General features: G+C 39.6%; 1 protein-coding gene across 8 annotated transcripts in view; it reads right to left on the reverse strand.

Moving 5' to 3' along the window:
• Positions 1-21,696, reverse strand: part of CHST8 (carbohydrate sulfotransferase 8) — a 179,771-nt gene that overhangs the window by 31,941 nt on the left and 126,134 nt on the right. The gene's annotated exons all lie outside the window — the stretch shown is intronic.

Consider the following 21,696-nt stretch of genomic DNA (forward strand, 5'->3'; position numbering starts at 1 on the left):
AAGGATAGTGTTGTATTAAAACATTATAGGATAACAATTAATTGCCTCTATAGTTCGTTGAAATACTTTTAGTTTATTCGTCCCTACAGGAATACAATTACATGATATATGGTATCATGTCTGTTTACCTGAAACCATGACACTCACTGCCTTGAGACCAGATTTTTGTCCAGGGTGTTTTAACTGGCTCATACACTAGAACTGGCTGTTGTTCTACAGCAAGAGCTAAATGTGAGGAAAACTGGCTGTATGAGATATGCCTGGCTGCTGAGCTGAGAATTATAGGTTAAACTACATTGTGCATCTAACTATGTCAAAAAACCCCCAAAAAGTTCACATAAATGGGAAATTTATCGCAAAATAATCAAGAGGCAGAATTGTGAAGCCTAACCTTTACAAAAACCCAGGTTGCTTTAATAGTTCTACATCCAGAAAAACCTTGGCCTTTCCATTCATATACTACACTAGAGCTTGTCTCTTTTGTGATTAGTATCTTATTCCAAAATAGGAAAGGCATTATTGTGGATGCACCTAAATGGAATGTTTACTGGAGTGACTGTTACGGACTCAGGAATCTGTTATACCCCCAAATTAAATTCTAACTATCTATGTAACATCTTTAGTGCTGTTGTGTAACACTCTGTAGTGTGAATCACATGAAGTTTTACAATCATAATTGCATTTTTATTGTCATATGCTGCTAGCTTTTCAACAATCTCTTTGCATCTTCTGAGTGTGTGCAGTAATTTTGTTTTAGAAAATCTTACATTTGGGTGCTCATAAGGCTTTAAACGGCATAATGTTCAGAGTACTTTGCAGAACTGTTACCATAAACATGCAGAGACCTTTTTTAGTCAATAAAGAAATCCTGTGTGTGTGTGTGTGTGTGTGTGTGTGTGAGTTTTCTAACTGCAGAAACATTACATGTACCACCAGAGTAGGAAAGGCTCTTGAACTGTTGCCTTTGCAATTTTTGTTCTACAGCTGAACATGCTATTAAACCAATCTGGCCAACAGCATTTGATGAGACCTATTGAACATAGAATTTTCAATGGAAAACTTTGAACATAGAAGTTTCAATGGAACTACACAAATTTATTTAGCACAAACATCTCTTTAACTGTTAAACTGTGAGAAAGTGTGTGACCTCTGCTGTAACACTTGCACCTGCATATTGAGATTGATAAAATCAGAAATGTTAACTGGAATACAAAATACACCAGGAATATATCTGCCCGAATCCAGCCTTGGCTTTAGCCTTCCTGAATGCTTGGTGTCATGGTGTGGTTCATTGCTGCTCAGTTTAGGAGGTTGTGTTAGTGCTGTTTAGGGCTTCTGGAGGAGACTGCTGCACCATGTATAAACCACAAGAGAGTCACTCCCCTGGGCTGTGTCAGTAACAGAAAGTGACAACATTAGCTAGAAAGGGTTGGCAGAATTTTTAACAAACAGCTACAGCTGAGTAATCCTTTCTGGGATGATTTGTTCAAAATGGTAGGGAAAATTAAAAAAAAACCAAAAACCAAAAAAACCCCTAATTTTGGCACTTTTGTATTACATCTGGGAGGCTTTTAAATATTTTTTTTTGGCTTATAGCCCTCTGCTCGGAAGCAGAGGGACATCCAGTGTTGAGCCTCTTGGAGCATGGATAAGCAGTGCTTTAGAATGCACTGGATTGTCCATATGCAATTTAGAAATCCATAATCAAAGGTGGTTACTGGTTCAACAGACAGAAGCAGATCCTGCCCATCTGCTCCACTCTGGAGAGACTCCAGCAGGGTACTGCATCCAGCCCTGAGCTCCCAGCACAGGAAGGATAGGAACCTGCTGGATCAGGTCCAGAGGAAACCACAGAGATGATCAGAGGGCTGCAACACCTCTCCTATGAGGAAGGGCTGAGAGGGTTGGGGTTGTTCAGCCTGGAGAAGGGTCCAGGAAGACTTTTCCCATACTTTAAAGGGAAAGATGGGGACAGACATTTTGTAGGGCCTGTGGCAATAGGACATGGAGTAATGGTTTCAAACTAAAGGCAGGTAGATTCAAACCAGATGTAAGGCAGAAATTTTTCAGGAAGAAGGTGGTGAAGCACCAGAACAGGTTGCCTGGAGAGGGGGTGGATGCCCCATCCCTGGAACCACTCCAAGTCAGATTGGACAGGGCTCTGAGAAGCCTGATTCCACTGAAAATGTCCCTGCTCGTTGCAGGGGGGTTAGACTTGATGATCCTTAAAGGTCCTTTCCAACTCAGCCCCCTCCATGATTCTGGAAAATAAAAGCATCAAGGTGTGAGACAGGCAAGTGGACACTGCAGCAAGGCACAAGTGACAGCCACACCATGAGCTCAGCTCCTCACTCCTGCAGGCAGCTGCTTGGGAAGTCCCTTTCAGGTGCATTGTAGGTACTAAACCAATTCCTAGTGGTCCTTATGCTCAAATATTGAAGTTACTCTGTAGTAACATCTGCTAAAATTTCTCTTGAAATTCTGTGGATTTTATAGATTATAGATATCGATTATAGATACCCTAACCTAAAAATACCACCCAGTTCTCTGGAAAATGGGAAGTTTTCAATTAAAATAACTTTGTGTTTAATGTTTGAGCCAAATGCAAATATATTAACAGTGAAAGGATCTGGTCTGGACAGGATGCAGTTTTTCACCTCACTGTATTTGTGTAAATTACTTTTTAGGAAAAGTCATTTATAGAAGACATTTATCCTCTGATCTATAACATGGGGAAAGGCAAAGAAAACTACCAAAGTGGGCTAAATAAAACTAAAATAATGATAAAAATGGTAAAAAACCCAAATCCTTAGGTTTATGATAAATGTTCTTGGCCAAAATACCATTACACAATTTTTTCAGGGACACCATTCTGTTTCTGGGAATGTAAAAAGACACCAAAAGCTTCCACATCACTGATGACTATGCAGTACTGCTAATTGCAGCAATAATTTCTCTGCTGCGAGTGCCTGTATGAAACAGAAAGCATTTAAATGATTTCTCTTAGGCCACTGAACCTCCATTTGATGGTAATAATTTTTTGATTGTTACAGCCCTGTGCTGGACTCAGCGACCTGTAGATGAAAGGCTCCATATCCCACTGCCAGTCCCCTGAGTTAGCCAGTCTTGGCCTGTTTTTCTTCTCTTCTGCAAGCAGCCTCTTCTGCCTTTGGAGTCACTGACTAAAACAGGTAGCAAAGAAATCCTTTGGTGGTTCATATTTCCACTTGGGTTCACTGATCAGGATCACAACAGAAATAGGTGTGTTGAACTGAAAAGGCCTTTCTGCTTTTCTTAAATGTTCTCCATGATATAAACGTTATACAAGTGCTGTATATTCCAATTAAACTTAAACAGCAGCTCTAGCAGGGAGCAACTGCTGTGCACTCAGAGGATAAATCAGCTTTTCTACTGAGCTCCTCAGCATAGTTAAAAAAGGGAAACCCATTTCAGCAGTCTTCATAAAAGACAAATGCACTTTCTTTTTGTCTTTCTTAACCTTCTTATGTAGCTCTTTATTTTTCATGGATCCTGAATACCTATAAGTCCATGCAAGGTCAAAACCCTTTTGATTTCAAAGAGTCTTAAACAGCAGTATCACCTTTTCTCCATGTTTTTCAGTCAGATGATAGAGCAAGCTGGGCTTTACCAGCTTTGAGGTTTAGTTCTGCTCCAGAGAACCTGTGGGGTGTTAGACAAGTCATTCTTTCCTGCAAATGGGAATTGTGATTACTTTGCTGTTTGGCTCTGTTTCTGCCTCAGGCAGAAAATCTTTGGGCCAGATATATTTTTTTGAGCTGTTTAACCCACTTCCACTAACTGAGACCTGAACTGTACTCCAGCTGGGAAGGGCTGTTGAGGGAGCTGAACCACATCTCTGTTCATTGTCACGATTTTAATTTCTATCTGAGCCATAACTGCACCCGAGTCTGTCAAAATTGGCTCATTTATGAGTAGAGAAAATCCAGTTTGGGTATCTGATTATATAGAAATGTCTGTAAATACAAGCCCCCATTGGAGAACCCCCAATGTACCAGCCATGATCGTTGTAGCTCTGTTGGCCATATTTTAAGACAAAAGGTGTTTGAAATGCTTAGCAGAGCAGTCCAGTGCTGCTATTTCTTCTGTGCAGCATCAACAAAATGCACTTTTCAGTTGGCCAGCTACAAATGCAGAAGTGACCCTTGCATGTGTTTCCTTTTGTTTTCTGCTACTGTGCTGAGGATGGCAAGGCAAAGTAGCTTGATGGATGGCCCAAAGTGGCTCTGGTTTGTGCAGGTCTGTGGCCATGAGCACCCTCAGAGCCAAAGGCTCAGCCAGCTGTGCCCTCCTGTAGTCCCCAACTGACCAGAAAGAGAACAGATTTAATTAAAACTATCATGGAAGTAGCGCTGCATAATTACTTACACTGAGTGGGAGCCAACATCCCATTTGGTGGAGAATAATGTGGCTTATCCTCTTTGAAGGACTATAGTTTTCCATGTTAAATGTAAGAACTGAAATTTCATATCAGCAAGCCTTGTGATTCCATGCACAATATGAAAAGCAACTCTGTATTTACTCAGATAATTTCTGTTGTCTGAATCATTTTATGGATACATGAAAGAAAGCTTGATGGAATAAATTACAGTCATAAAAAATAGCAAGAGTAACATGCATTTCAGGTTTTTATGTCCTTGATAGTCTTGATAGTTCAGGTTGACAAACCCCACTTTTTTCTTTTACCTTTTTTTTTTATTTTAGCTTTTCTTTTTCATCGCCTATGAAACTGAGATGAGGACAAAGAAAGATATGAACAACTAACTTCCCCGACTCAGAATCGGAAGGATTGTGAGGCAGCAGGATGCCCTGTGCACTGTAGAAAGTGGGGAGCAATCAGCAACAATGACAGTTTGACAGTCCATAATTTTACAGAATACATTGTGTGCAGCTTTTGCAATAGGAGGAAAAATTGTGAAGTATCCATTAGCTCTCACTAATTACCAGATTATTTCTCCTGAGGCACACGAGTAGCATAAGAAATCCCCAGTGCTGCAATGAACTAACAGAGGAAGTTGCCACCTCAGAGAAGGAAACCGTAAGAGACTTTGGAACAGTAAAACACAGGGAACATCTTCTGGTATGTTTTTTCACATATACCTTCTTTATTTGCTTTAGAGATGGTCATAATGGCCATACCTGACATAGTAATGACTCATAAAAATTCTACCTCTGCAAGAAACATAGAAAAATACATGGATGTAAAATGCTTTAAATTCTATTTAGGAGAGTTAATATTGCAAAATTAAAAACATTTTCATTTGCTGTAATTTGTGATGAATCAAGAAGAAGCAATATTTTTGGAGTGTTAATTAAGTTGGTGTTTTTGGCATTTCAGGTGATTTCTGCTAAGAACATTTTTCTCCAAATTTCACACACTCTTGATAAAGTGGACCAATACTGGAAAACAAGGATAGAAATACCTCTGCCTTAAACAGAATAAAAACTACCTGAAGATTTTGAATGACTGTAATTAGGCAGGTAGATGTAATGTAGAATTAATTTTTTGAGTTGTGGTTATGAGCCTTGTGTTATGTTTTATGGAAGTAGGAGAGAAAAGAGAACAAAGCCAGCATACGACAAAAATCTGAAAGCCAATGTACTGTACTCATGGTGAGTGTTTAAAGGAGAGCTGTTGGATAATGGTATTGAGTTAATTACAAGCAAGTCTAAGGATTTTCTCTTTACAATATACATCACCTAGGACTCAAAATGCAATTTATTTCCCTCTGATGTCTTACTTAATAGGAGAATTCTATTTTGAAAAGAAGAAATACGTAAAAATATTTTAAAAGTTGGTTTATTGAAACACCCTAAATACCGCTGAGAGGTTATTTTTTAATTAGTAGTGTATGAAAAGTAAGTGAAAAAATACCAAGCCAAATTTTAGATTTAAATTCCCCTAGTAAACTCTTCCTTGTTTGATAGGAAAGAATGTATTTTCCAAAACCAGCTGGTTCTGTCTTTTAGACATTCTGATGTTCAACTTGGAGCATGTGTAATGATTTTCCAGCAATTTTTCTAGAGTTCTTTCATTCCCAAAGTCCATGGTAGTTCCTCAGGTGGTAATTTTCAAAACCTATTGGAAATGGCTCCTGGTGCACTTCATTGTTTCTGGCTTTTGAAGAGGCAAACTTTTGTACGGCACTTTGTTATACTTGTTTTAAAGTAAGCAACTCCTTTAAATGCTTTTGATATTATTTCTAGGATACTGGAGCTTCCAGACAATCAAATATGGGGCCATTCTCTACAAACTTTGGAGAAAACTTGGAGACAATGAAAACAATTAATAACTGCAAAGTGTTCACTGCACTACTTTTTGTTCCCAAACTGAAAGAGAAATTAATTAATCATAAAGTTTGACTGTGTTTGTAAAGCTTGAGCTATTTTGCTGAAGGCTGATATTTTTCATTGCTTTGTACTGTACCATCTCCAGAAGTACCCTGTGAAACAGGAGCAGTCAGCTGGCAGCCACGGTGTCAGCCCAGTTTCATGGAGAGCTGTCAGGGTGGCAGGAGGTCACAATGGGCTGAATCAAAAAGACATCCCAAACTGGTTTCCTCTTTCCTTTGAAGCATAACACATCCTGCAGCTGTCAAAATCCCACAAACCATTCTCAGAAAGAAGAGACTAAAACATTTCTGGTTTGAGAATTAAAATACTGTAATTTACTGTGGATGTGATGCAGGCCACGTGTTACTGACGACCTACATTCCTAGTGAGTCCATTTATTAATAGGAAAAATTAAACATTTTTCAGATTTTATTGAATTGTTTTCATTTGACACATTGATTACATCTCTTCTAATTATGAATTGAAATGTGCTCAATATAAAAATGGGATAAAAGGCCTTCTGTAAATGTAATGATAATAATTTTAAAGTAACACAAGGTTTTCCCAGGGATTAGATGGCATTCCTTTTAATGGTTTGAATAATAACAGTTGTTTTTACTAAACAAAGTATGATTACTGTTATGCCTTATATTATTTTAAACAAATACTGTATTTCCCTGGTTTAGGAACAATTACAAGAACAAGGATTGCAGTCACAGAATCTACTGCCAAATATGGATGCTTTTGCATATTTTGAATAATTGGAGCTGAAGAGAGACTTTTTTTCTTAGAGAGATTGTAATTTTACAAGAATTATGTAAATATTGTTTTGATATAAGTGAGATGTTTTTATAAATTCAAAGTGTTAAATTTTTTTCCAATTTTTTGCGCAATTCATCAGCACAGGCTTTTGAAATTAAGGATTTTTTTATCAGGGAAAATTGAAACATTTTGTTTAAGACTGAAAAGGACATTTTGATGGTTTTGTCTGAAATTTTTCTAGCAAGACAGACACAATTTGAAGCATTTCACTTTTCACTAGGCATTATTTTTCCACCTTTTTAGTGAACAATTCATATTGAAATAGATGGGATGAGATGGACACACATGATGGTAGTTGTGACCGAATAATAAAATAGCATTTATTTTCCTTCCTCTGCTTCTGCTGCCTGCAAATACATTCTGCTGTAGACAGCATGTTCAAGCTTAATTAAATTGATAAATGCAAAGTGATTTTTTAAAATGTGTATATATATATATATATATATATGTATATATATATTTTTTTTTTTTTAGGAATTAAAATGCAATCTATACCTCAGTATCTGACATTGAAATGTCAGCATTAACTGTGGCATTCCATTATGCAGCCTTGTGACTTTGGCTCGGCCAAGGGTCTCTCAAGCCACTGGGATTTCCTAGCCAGGCAGTTCTGACACCCTGGATTCCACTCTCTCCATTTTGTTGAGTGGCCAAAGTGTGAATTACAGCAGAGTGAGGGTAATTGTTACGATTACTAAGTGCTAAATTATGAATCACTTTTCATAGCTAAAACTCTGTATATTTTATCTATAAATTCAGAGTCTGCTTAAGAGATTTCAGAGCAAAGAAAAGATTTTCTTAACCTTTTGCTAGATGTGTGTATTTGCTTCTAATCCCTATTTGCAGTGCAAAATAGCTTTGGGTGAGGTTTCTCTGTCAGCACCTTGGCTCGCACCAGACCCCAGCCAGTGGAACTGCCTAGGATCACAGTTCCAGGCTGGCTGCTTCTCCCCACTCTGACTTCTGTAGAGTTTTAGGGGGACCAACTTAGACACTTAGCAACTCAGCAACTTAGCAACTCAGTGGTTGTCTTCCTTTGGAGATGGTAAGAGCTTTAGTTCAGAGATGATATTTAACCATCATTGGATAGGACTTTACCCCAAAAAATTGGCTGTACAAAAATGAAGGACAATTCAGCAGATATTTAAGTTGTTGTTTTTCCACTGACTCTAGTGTTCTACTGTTTTTCTTGTCTCTTTTAAGTCTTTGTTCATGTAGGGTGGTGTCAATACCAACTACCAACATGGTGGGCTGCAAAAACATTTAAGTGGTTAAAAGTCAAAAAAAGGTAGGATTTTCTGTGCAGCTGCCATGCATTGTGCCCATCCTTGTGAGTACTGAGTCTTGGGGTTTATATGTTGAGACAGTTCTTGAAGGAAGACTTTTTTGAATTTAAAAACTCTTTAGTTTTGATAGCTGTCAAACAGTATTTCTTCTCTCTCTTACTAAGTAGTTTGTGTCAAGGATTTTTCCATATTCTTTGATATTGTAATTTATAATTCTCCAGTCTACCAAGGTACCACGATATTTAATGTCTATTAACATATAGTCACTGCAAGACTACCTTAGTATTTTAGACATAAAAAAAAATTTGCCAGCTATTAAATAGCTATCACAAGGGTAGGCATAACCCTTAATTAAAGCATAGAGGAAAACAATAATTTGCTAGTATTTGGAAAAATGTTCATAATAAGCTGACATGCTCCAATTTCGGAGTCAACAAGAAATGAAAAGGATCCTGCTTAACTCAATGTTGCAGAAGGGACCATGTTAAAAAAACCTAGTTTCTGAAGTGCAAGGCCAAACTGTTTATGCCATTTAAATGCATGACGTTTGACAGGCTGAATTGTCTACAGTAGTTTGTAATTCCTGGGTGAGCCTCTCTTCAGACTTTTTCAAAGTTCTTGCTTTTCTAACACTCAGGGTGTTGTAGGAATGTTAGGAATTTTAATGTGCCATGGCTCACATGAAGTTTCAGAGTCCAGTAAAACTGTTAAGAGTGCAGCCTAGCAGTTGGATTGGGAAATTTTCTGTTCTGTGTTTGTATCTCTTGATTTATGTGATTTCATGACTGAATCTGCAGACACCTTGAAACAGGTGGAAAAGTCAGTGCTGGACTGGCTTACCAATGGATTTGATTTGGGATGGTTATGTCTGGAAGAAGAAAACGGATTATCTTGGAAAGATAAAAGACAGAGGGGAAGAATCAAGTTATTTATTTTTGAAATGAAGCCTGTTGATGAAGGCAATAATTGTCAGCTAGTCAGAGAGCTATTGCTGTGTACGTTTAACTGGCGGTGCCACTGGAATTAGTGTTTGGCAATGCTGGGTGCTGCTGGATGTACTGACCTTGTGTACATGGTAGGCAGCACAGCCCCACAGCAGCACCAGCCTGCAGCTCACTGTCCCTTTCTTGGCACTGGCAGGAGACCAGCAGGCACTCACCTCCAGTGCTGTGTCCAGTTCTGGGGCCCTCAATTTAGGAAGGACATTGGTGATGCTCGAATGTGTCCAGAGAAGGGCAACAAGGCTGGGGAAGGGTCTGGAGCACAAGAGCGGCTGAGGGAGCTGGGGCTGTTTAGGCTGGAGAAAAGGATGCTCAGATGAGACCTTATCACTCTCTATTAATTATTATTTAGGTAATCAAGATTTGGTGTTATGGTACTTCATTTTGCATTGCGATCTGGCCTACTTGAGCATTTTAAGTTGTATGTCAGTCTTGTTCTGGCCTTAAAAAAAAGAGATAAGAACATTGTTTTTCTTTGCCTACTCTGATCTGTCTGAACCTTCCTTTTAAAATATATTCCTGATAACTGGCCCATTTCTCAGGAAGGAGAGGAAGGTGGTTATGGCTTCCCAACCACAGTCTGTGCAATTTGAAAATAAAAAGATATTGCTCCATCAAATGTTGAAAGAAATCTTCCTTTTCAAAACATAGAAGAAATTGTCTTGAATTAAACAAGGGCAGGAAGTGAAGCATTTGTTTGTTTTATGAAGTCTGGTGAATTTTGATAGTGAGTCCTTTAAAATATATAATATTGAAGCTTTTCTAATTCTAGACAGATAAGAAATAATAGTTACACATTTCAGCTTGAAAGACAAAAGTAACCTTTTGTCACCTAATTTAACAATCTTCTTAGTAAAATGTCTCAGAAGAATGTGAAGTGTTATTTAAATACTAAAAAAATCACCATCTATGAATAGCATGGCTTTTTAAATTGCCATAATCAAAGTCCAAACACATTTCCCTGCTTCCTTTAAATAGACTCACATGTTTCTTTGCTTGCTTGAAATAGTTTCTTTTAATGACAGGTTTTTCCTTAATGAGGAGAAGAATAAAGGGAACAACTCTGAGCTTGTCAGTGGAACTTCAGTATGACAAAAGTTCTGATTTTTGACAGCACCCACCAGGAAAATAGGAAAACTGGCAGTGTTTTAATTAATGTGTAATTGTGAATTGCTAGTCTGCATTTAAAAATATAAACATATTTATATTAGCATTTGAATGTATGTTTTAAATAGCAAAAAAAGCCAAAAAAATCTTACATTGTAGGCCACATAATGTAATAATTTGCACTTCTTTGTGATAAGTAATTTGAAACAGCTTTTGAAACTGTGCATTCTTGTTGAGTTTACTAAACTTTTGTGTGATAAATAGCTTAGAATAATTACAAAATTCATGTAGTTTTTGGAGATAAGTCTTGCTCTAATACTAAAATCTCCTTTGAGAAGGGAAGACCTCTGACACATTGGTTAATAAACAACAGCAGTTAATGTTACCTAAATTCACATGATCATGTTAATAGACGTGCAATCACACTTATCAGGAAAGGAGAAGATAATCCCATACTTAAAGATGATCAGATTTTCTACAATTGACTAAACATCCAAACCAGGTCCTGGGTGTGGCCCTTTGTTGAGAGCACCGCAGTCTTTATTAGTAAGGTTGATTTTGGTATTAATAATACCTAGGCAGTAATTCAGGTAAAACAAAAAATTTTACAGGAGAGATAGAAATCTGTTTTCAATACTGGATCTCAGCACAATATTAGTGACTCCAATTTATTTTCTAAGGAATAATTTTGTTTCTAGAAATTGCTGGATTCCATAAGACTTAAAAGGAAAGGTTTCTTAAAAGGAACGGTTTCTTATTTTGCTAATAAAATTCTAGATGCCCTTCTGATGTGACAGCAGCAGTTTAATGATCCTGCTGCAGTGTCCCCCACAGCGCAGGGGGGAACTGCACCCCTGCCAAGGCTGGATATGGAGCAGGATGACACTGGCTGCTCCAATGGGCTTTTCCTACTTAATCCCACCATTTTGTTCCTTTAGCTTTCCCCTGAAGTACCTCTAGCCTAAAAGTACAGAGATGTTGGGTGAGACCATAAAGGCCCCACAATGGAGCTGGGAATGATGGAATTGTGGGGACACAACATTGGCTGCTTTGCAGCGATGGACGTGGAAACCAGAACCTGCCCAGGACATGGGGCCCCGTGTTTTCATACATGAAGGAATGTTTGCACTCCTGCAACCTTTTTGCCACTCTCAAATGGTACTTGTTTTTACAACCACAGGCAGCTCCAAGAATAATTACAGTTTTTAAATAATTATTGTGATTGCAGATGAAGACTGATAATTGGTATCAGTTTAATTGGAGAGGAAATGGCCACCAATTTTTGAATGGCATGAATTCTTTTGTTTTCTTTTGCCATCTGTAAAGCTATGAAGAGAAAAAACATATGGATGGAATCATTGTTGTTTTCTGAAATGTAAATGAGACACAGGGCTGAGGAACATCTCCCTCCAGTGCACACCTCCAGCGGCATCTGCTTGAAAGGTTACTGACAGAAGCAGTTTTGGAAGAATTTCCTCTTTTGCTCCCTTTTGTCTCAGAAGCAGCTTGTGCAAAAACAGACTGGGATATGAAACTGGATTCATTATTAAAATAAGGATTATAATTTCCACGTCATTCTATTCCCCACCCCCACTTCCCACTGTCTGATAATAATCTAGTGTCATAATGAAATTCATGAGGCTGCAACAACAAAGGAGCTCATGGAAGAGAACAGGAGCTTGTCAGATGGTATAGATTTGCATACTAATGAAGATTATGATGTTATTAATATTACAGAAACATAGTAATACCCAAATACCACTGAAATGGGGAATGGTAGATCATTATTAGACTCCAAAACCAAATAAAAGAATATATTTTCCAATATAGCTGCCACTTGCAGCTGCTGCAGAATTAAAACCAATTCCTGTAACTGAATTATTTTGATTTCTGTGTCATGTCAAGAAGGTCTAAAAATGTAGACTTGCAGTATATATTATTGTCTGTACTCTACTGGAAAAAAAGGACTTAAAAGTTCAATTTCTCTTGAAGCTATGAGGGCTGATCACAAAAAGTACAACGGGTTGGGGTTCATAGGACTGCTGTTCAGAAGAACATCCTGCCTTTGATTTCCAGGTGTGTTCTTAAGACAGGAGGGTCATCCATGGTTGGGATTTTATTCCTGTCTTTGCTAAAGGATTCTTGACCGAACTTTGGACAACCTCCCGTCTCCTTTGTTTGCTCATTCAGTAATGCAGGTTCATAGACTGCACTGAGAGCAGGAGATGCAGGGCAGGACAAAACTAAAGCTTCAACAGCTCACATGGAAAACTTTCCACCTTCCTGGTGTTCTGAACAGTTAGAGGTCTTGGTTTGCTTGAGAAAGAGCTCTTGGCATTTGTCAAGTATCCTGTCAAATGACAACTTGAGTAACATGCTCCTGGGCTTAATTCCCTTTTTCTGCTTTGCATGATGATTCTGCCTGTGCAGAAAGTCAGGATGATCTCAGAGCAAGGTGAGGGTAGTTTGATATCTACCCAGCATAAACAGAGAGGAGTCCTAAGGTGCAGGATGGCAGACACCCCTGCTTCCAGTAGATTTGCCCTTCGATTATAACATGGAGCAGCAAAGCCACCCTTGTTACATGCAGCACTATGGACTTCTATTTTCTCTTCCATTTTATCTGCTACAGTTCAGGACATTGAGAGTTTGTGTTTGTGAGGAAGATGAGGAGGGTCAAGTTCTCACATTTGGCTGCTGTGAGAGGCTTTTTCTGTAGCTCCAACAACACAGGCAATTAATTCAGGGTAAGAGAAGCCTCTGTCAGTAAACAGGAGGATTTTAATGAAGCTGAAGTGTCTCATTGCATGGATGTGATTGAAAGAAGTGGTGTGTTTGGGAAGATTTCAATGACTCTTAGGGATCATGATAGACTTGAGTGAAATTTACTGTTTGTCAATGTTTGTGAGCCTGACAAAGTAATTTGTGCTGCTCTGTTACACTGTGTAACTCATCAGGGTCATTTTGCCCAAGGTAAAGTAGTCTAAGCCTTAAATCTAAGTCAAAAACGATGCTTTGACAATGAAGCTTCCCAAGGACAAACAGCACCTTGCAATGTGTCAGATTGGAGCAGTTCTGACAGGGCCAGTGTGGGAGCAGATCCCTGGTGTGCACCCAGGAGGTCTAAAATTGCAGGGGCTGGAAAGCCCAGCATCCCCTCACAGCTGCTCTGAAGGGTTTGGGGCATGTGAGAGGTTTCCAGAGGAAGGTGGGATACAGTCAGATATTTTGTCCTCTGCTCCTGGTCAGGCTCTTGCAGAGCTGGAATTTGGGAACACAGAGCCAGGCAAGGGAGGTGGCAGATGCTGAGCACAGGACTCTGCTGTCCCACTCCACAGCCCACGGCCAGCTTCCTCAGGCTCTGTGCAGGGAACAGGGCTAGGTTCATTATGCAAATGCTTCTGTAAAGAGAGCCATGAATTCATGTTAAAATATTTTTAGGTGTCTTTGTTTATAAAATTTTACCCTAGGCAGATTTTTTTTTCACATTGAATTTAAAATAATGAGTTTAATGTTTTTCACATTAAAAACAGCATAATCTTTCAAGGGATTATGAAATAAGGATTTTCATAATACTCTCCTATGTTTAGTAGTCTTCTATGAGCTTGAAATGTTCTAAGTATCCCTTCCTTCTTCTCACTATAATGAAAGATTTCTACTTTGTTGTAAACGGGGGTTAATAAACCTGCACTAAATAAGATGTAGGAAAGTGAAGTTCTAACACCCTAAATTATACTTAGTTGTGATGTCTTCTTTCAGAGGCATCAATTATTGAGCAACAATTCCTTGTAGTCTTGCTTTATCTGGTCAAAATCATTTTAAATTTAAGAGAGCCAATACAGCACAGTAGCCTAGGAAGTAAAATCTTGGTTAGTCTCTGCCCCTTGGGTGTAGGGTGTCCCTTGGTGTCTGCCCTGTCCTAGGCTGCCAGATGGACCCACAGAATAAGTTGTGCACGTGGGCACTGGGTTTGTTGTGTCCTCCTGATGAACATCTGCAATCAGGTACTTGGGGATCTCCAGGGAGGGCCTCTGACAGCCTGACTCTGCTCTTTGGCTGCAAGGGACACTTGTCACTGTTGAAACCCTCTTCCCTGAGCTGTTCATTTCCCTCAGGCTTCCTTTACTTTTTTCATCACCAGTTTTTCATAAGCGTCTTTCAGTGATGAGAGGAACCCCTTGTGAGGTTTTCACAACATGCATGTTCAACTCCCGTGTACCCAAGCCAATTTAATGTGAAAGCCACTCTGGCCTGGTCCCAGGTGCTGGCACTGAGGAAGCACCTGGTCCCAAGCTGTGGCAGTTGGGAAGGCACAGGACACAGGGCAGAGGACTGACACTAGAACAGTAAACTCTGGTGGTGAAGGGACCACCTGTGTCAAAATGTCATCGAGACTTTGACACCAGGTTGTAATTTGTGATGCCCTATTCACAGTGTCAGTCACTTTATGTGAAGCAAATCAGAGAAATATTCAGGTTTCTCTTGCAACCATTGAAACCAGGTTCTTCAAACTTACTCATAAAACACCACTGTAGATTGCCAAATATTCTGACTAGGAGGTAGAAGCCACGGTACTTCTGTTTCAGACTTTTATTGCTAATGAAAACAATGGTAAATAGAAGTTTAATGCAGTTTTGACTAAGCTTATAGTTCTCTCTTTGCCTTCCCCAGCACTGACAATGATCCAGTGCCTATTTGCCAGTACATGCATTAGCGGCCTTTAGTCAAAGCTCAGCAGTAGCCTGGTATTTAACAGTAGAGTAATTGCATGTCAGCATCATTTAATGGAAGTTTTGATAAAACTAGAAGCAAAAGAGCACTCTTACAGCTTTTGCTGTGTTCAATAAGACTTGTTTTTAACCAAGGAACTAGTGACTGTTTTGCAAAAGCTCTGCTTTTGTGTGTGTTTGTTTTTGTTCAGAGCAGCACACTAATTGTATTTAGTGTGGGGAACTGGGGTGTTTACTGAAGCCACTGCTCTCCTTCCTGCCCCAGCCTTCTGCTGTGCTAAGAGCACTCTGTGCTATTTCTGTGTTCCTGGCAGGCTGGTGCTGGACTGAAATGTTGGTTCACTGAGTGTCTGTACTGTTCACTGGTGCGTTCAGCATGGAGGTCAGCCTCAGTTGTGGTTTAAGAAGCCTTTTAATATCACTGAGATTTTGATGGTACTGGGGATGAAGCATCCTTTTCTTCTCCTGAAATCCTGTTAGTTAGGAGGACATTGCTTTATGTGGCAGAAATGACTCCATTATCTGTGAGAGAACGAGTTACTAAAACATCTAACTATTGGGGTCAGAGGCACTTCACTTTTTGCTTCCAAACAGAAATGTCAATACAAGGCAATTTTCAGTTCTCTTGGATGAGGGTATGACTTTGGGTGAGTTCATGGCTGGGAGTGCTGTAACAGCCTGCATTCACTGTGGGTGCAGCCCACACTGGTTTTCATACCAGGGCATTGACCAGAGCAGAGCTATTGCTTTGTCCAGTGAAGCATCATGTACTCAGGATGAATGCATCTGCCCCACTAACAGCAAACCCTGATTGTTCTCTGATGTGTGAGGCTGCTTTGCAGAATTTCAGAGACTGTTATTTCTGACTGGACAGAGACAACAGAAAAAACCGGCTCCTAGAAATATCTGCTTATCCTTAATCTCTGTGGTAATTTCTCATAAAGGTGTGATAGACCAGGGCAACCACATTTAACTTTGAAGCCTGCTCTGCTTTGAGCTGGAGGTTGCACTGGAGATCTCCAGAGGTGCCCTGCAACCTGATTTTTATTGTGATTCTATGACACCCTTGCGTTGAGCAGGTCATCACATTTCTATTGTGGTCATATTTTGTACTGCCTAATGCTGCCTTTCACAGCTCCACAGTAAAACACTTTACCTGCCTTTGGAAACATGAAGGAATTTGTAGCACTTTCAATGATTCCCCAAAGAATTAAAAGGGATTTTACAAATTACATTCAATAGTACTTTTGAGCAAAACTATAAGACCCAGCTAGGCTTAAGGAACAGGTGAATACAGGAGAGTATTCTAAAGGAAAATGTAAGTTGAATCCTAGTACTTAAGAGGGGATTGTTCTGATACTGTTCTTGCTTGCCCATTTAAGTGTGATCATAATTTAAATTACCTGTCTGCCATCCTTTTTCTACAAGAATTTTACATAAAAGTGGTGCCTAAAACCATGTTTCACAGAGCCAAAATTTTGCCATTTGAGGGTCAATTGATTTCCCTTTCAGTTTAAAGGGAAAGCTCCAGGACACCAAACTTCAATACCATGACATTGCAGATGCTGGGCAGCTGATGTTAAATGCACTGCACGTTTAGATCTTTTCCTGTGTCTTTCCCCTTGCTCATATGCCTTCCGCAATTTCTGAATTATTTTTCCCATCACAGCCTCATTCCCCTTTTAGCTCTTTTTATTGTATAAAGCTCTCTTAGGAAAAAAAAATTCAAAGGGTTTTCTGTACTCGGTATCATTATTGTGTGTCTGTTTTAAGTCTCTCTTGCTTCCTAAAACAATTACCTCACCATTTCAGATCTGCTTGTGTATTAACAGCTAATCAGCTTTTTACCTTCTGGTCTTCATGCCCTCCTTCACACGGTTCCTGCCCCCTTTATCAGCGTGCCTCCCTTATTTTGTTCAAAATTTAACTTTTGCATTATTCTGTCCTCTTTCATCTCTCTGTACTATGCATATTTCAGCCTAGATTCTCTTCTCCCTAATTAACTTTGTTCTATTCCCTCTGCCATTTGAAGGAGCTTCCATGACAGAATCCCCATTCCTGGTGCTGGGGCTGTAGCAGCGTCCGGGCCTGGGCACCCCCAGGAGTCAGAGGCACAGCTGCACTGGCAGCCCTGAGCCCAGGACAGGCACAGCAGTGCTGCTCAGTGCTGCTTTCAGCTCTTTGGCTGCTAAGGAGCCGTGTTATCTCCTGGCAGCTTGGACTGGGATGGGGAAGGAGCAGCCCAGCCGCTCCTGCTGGGAGAGCACACTAGGCCTCTGGGGAAAGCAGCGACCATATTAACAAACTGACTGTGCAACTAACAATATATTGACAGGGTTTGCCTTTAAAAAGCCTTTGCTTTATGTGTGGAACACTTAGTGTATGACTGATTTGGCTCTAGGAAAGACAAAAGAAGCAATTCCAGGTTTCCATGGACGTTGTCCGGAATTTCAGCCAGGAGCCTGGCTGGCTGGCTGGGCAGCACAGCAGCCCCGTGCAGAGGCACACGGCAGCCGTGGCTGGCAGCAGCCTTTGTGTCCCAGTGCTCAGACCGTGGCACCTGGGCATGAACCCCCAGCCAGGATCTCCCTTCTCTGATGGATCCCCTGCAACTTTCGATAGCCCTTTGCTTTCCCACCAGTTTTGGGAAGTTCAGCATGTGGGTCTGAACTTCGCAATGTGAGTATCTAACACAGTTATCATCCTTCAATTTTGGATTCTCCAGTTTCTCCTTCTAGTAATTCAGGAAAAGACTTTTAGAAATAGCATAAAAAACTGCAAATATCAGTATTTAAAATAGTTGTTCAGGAGGATTTCTGTGAGAGAACTACGTATAATTCCTGTAAATTAATTTTAAGAAATAGCTGAAGTCATAACAGTTTTTTTCCCTAACCAGAATCTCAGTCGCCCAAAAACTCCTGTAAACCCACTCCAATAGTGCTTTTGATTCCCTGAATCTGAAATTACTTCAGCTTGGCTAATTACCACCATGCACATTTATGAGGATTCAGATTATTGCTGACAGCCTTCCAGCACCTTCTGCAGTTTTTCACATCAGCCTGGAGAGGACAGACAATCTCTCCTATAATTAACTGCAAAGAAATCATAAAACATAGAGGTCCTGGAGAAAGATATCTGGTGGTCTTTTAACCTCCTGCACAGTTAAATCCTTAATATCCCTTAATGAAAATATGATTAGTTAAAACTGAGATTAGTCCCTTCAATTTTTATTGCTCTCATAGTTTAAAACCTAAATTGTGTAGACGAACACAAGCCTTTTTGAGGATGTTCATTAAAAATCCGAATAAGTCACAGGACCCAATTTTTCCTCTTGGGCTGCATCAAAACCAGCAGTGGATGACACCAACTTTGGTAAGGCAGCCACAGGTAAATGTTGCATGTAGCATTGATCAGTTGCTCTGGTGAATGGTCAGCAGTGCAATTCCTCACTTACTGCAGCAGACATGCACAGAATTGATCTGGAGGCGTTTTGTTAACTCTGTCACACTGTGGGTTTTTGTCATGAATGTACCCCTTATTAACCTGGAAATAATCTTTATTTGTCTTGTGGTTAAGGCTGTGTGGTTTTGTGTGAATGTAAACAGAATAATTACCAAAGTGATGCATTTCCTTCCCTTAATGTAATAGACTTCTAAATGGACTCAGAGGAAATTAGAGAGTTACATGCTGAAAAGAAATGACCATGTAGCATACTGCAGTCAGCACAGAGATCTATGTATATTTAATTAATGTTAAACCCGTAAAGAAAGGTTGTGTTTCATTTTTATGTGGAGTTAAAAAACCCCCAAACCCCAGCCCCTGTGGTGACCCTGTATATTGAGAAGTTCTTCTGCCATCTGCATTATCAGATTTCATGTATGAGTATTAGCAGTCAAAATGTAGAATTAAATGTTCAAAAGTGCTGAAAAAATGCTGTGAAACTTGCCTTCATCTCCCCATATCTGAAAAGCAACTGCATAGATTTCTCTCTACAGTCTGCAGAGCCCTCAGAACTCACTGGGTGTGTCTCAGCAGTGCTGAGAGGAGGAAATACTTGGCCAATAGCAATGGGCAAACTAAACTCGATGACACCTTGGTTTCCAAGGAGCAGGATTCAGCTTTTGAATTTTAAAAAACGCCAGTGGGTTTTAGGGTCTGATTTTGTGTGAACAGTTACTGCATATCTGGCTCTTGTGTGCCATATATTGTGAGGAAGGAAGAAAGGAGATTTATATCTTGCTAACAGATTTGTTCACGCCTATAAATAATTAGGTATATAGCTGGGGTTTGTACTGCATTTGATACCCATTTTGCCAGCAAACACGGTCTCAGTTAAAACAAATCACTTCTATGATGTCAGTGTGGAGCTGGAGAGATCAGGTGACAGTTGAATTGTGTGCTGACCTTGCTCAGAGCTGCAGCTCCAGAGGCTCTGTGGGCCAGGTACAGCTTCTTAAAACAGCACTTCCTAGAGACCACGGGGAGATTGCAATTACTCGACTAATGTGATGTTCCATTCTAATTCGACTTTTTAATTCTAACTGCTAACAAGTTTTGGAGCCTATTTTCATCAGTAGTAGAATTCCTGATCTTAAAGCATGACTGTGAAATACCATTTTAAAATTCATTTTGTGTTTATTTATTTTCTATTTTCAAGTCAATTCTTGAGCACAGACAAAAACTTCTGGAAGTTGTTGAAAGATTTTTTTTCATGACAATTAGGTATGCACCATTATAATTTAAAGTTTTTCTAAGAATAACTAGAAACAAATTCAATCAAGGTGTCTTTTGTATTTGTGAATGCATCATGATGCTTGAAGTTCTGAGAAAAATAAATCTGGTTTTGTGTGTTGGAGTAGGCACAACAGCAAGATTTTAATATGCTCATAATTTGATGTAGTATCCAGCAACAAGAACGTAATTAAAGAATATTAGTTCAATATTTGGACTGTTGCACAATTGGAAACAGAAAGAAATATTCTAGGATATATAGGAGGATAGAAAAAACCACTCATTAACATTCCTCCTTTCTTGGTGGAAGAGCAAAGCAGTTCACATGCAGAGTTTGTGTGTTTACCACCTACTTGACACAATGTCAGGCATTGATGTTCCCTGGAATATGAAGCAACATTAAAATGTTAGGAAACTTAAAAAAAGAAAAATGAAAAAGGGAACGTGATTTGAATGCACTCAATATGAGCTTTGTTGGTTTAGAGAGCAGTAGATTTTAGCACACAAGCAGACAGACTGTTCTCTGCTGGGAATGCTTTCCGCAGTGCCTGTGACCCTGTGGACAGTGGATCTGGGATTAAATGCCTTTGCCTGGACATTTCCTGAAAGCGAATGGTGCATGCTGAGCTAGAAGCTCATTGAAATCCTGACTTGAACAGTTCAGATATGTGCTAGGAAATAACAAAATTAGTTCTGTAAAGGGGGATTGGCCTTCCTGAACCCTAGGAAATGATACCCTTTACTTACTGGCAGGATCCTGGCATTCAATTTTTAAAAGGCACATACAAAATTGAACTTTGAAGGCAGAATCTAAATGAGTCATTGTCCTAGAAATGTGTTTGATTCACATTTTTTTTAAGGCTAAAGGAAAAAGGGTGGGTTTTTTTTTTGTTTGAACTAAACAGTTTATTAGAGACAGTAGGAGAAGGGTATACTATTAAATGAGAAGGGTGTGATGGGCTACTTTGGAGACAGAGTCAAGAGTGTGTCAGTCAACTGTGGCACAAGAAGGGAGATGAGAGAAAAAAAGCTCGATACAAAAGAACTCTCCCCTTTCCTGTGCATGTACACAGCAACTGGATGAAAAATCCCGATAACCATGAGCTTGATGAAATTTAAAGTTGGCAGTACTGCCTATTTGGGTAACAAGATGTTACTAGAGCGAAGATCACAAAATGTAACTACAAAAGAGAAAAGCCTGCCAGGCATTGTTAAACCTCTGCTTTTGAGTGCAGTCTAAAGATTCTCCTGAACCCTTTATGCAATGAAAATTTTAAACAATGTGATTAACCTTAACTATGCCATTAATATAACACTGAATTTGAAAGGGTGTGTGCAATCTCGACTGTGCCCTCTCTGTTAGTCTGGTGTTTGGAATTGATCCGTGTGTGCAGCAGGGGCAAGGGAAGCACCTAGGTCAGCTGGGTGCCACCTGCACACACACACAGGCAAAAGGGACTCCTGCCAGAGATGCATTCCCACCTTCAAACACACAAAGGAATAGGAGTGAATGCACACAGATTCCAGTTGTTGTTACCTGTTAGGCTAAAATTCAAGTTCATTAAAATTTGGAGGTTTGGGATAGTTCACAGTTTGAGCTTTATGGATAATTTAAGCATCAATACTACTACTATGTTACACATAACC

Source organism: Lichenostomus cassidix, chromosome 11 (assembly GCF_008360975.1).
Source record: "Lichenostomus cassidix isolate B80296 chromosome 11, HeHo_3.0, whole genome shotgun sequence".
Taxonomy (NCBI): domain Eukaryota; kingdom Metazoa; phylum Chordata; class Aves; order Passeriformes; family Meliphagidae; genus Lichenostomus; species Lichenostomus cassidix.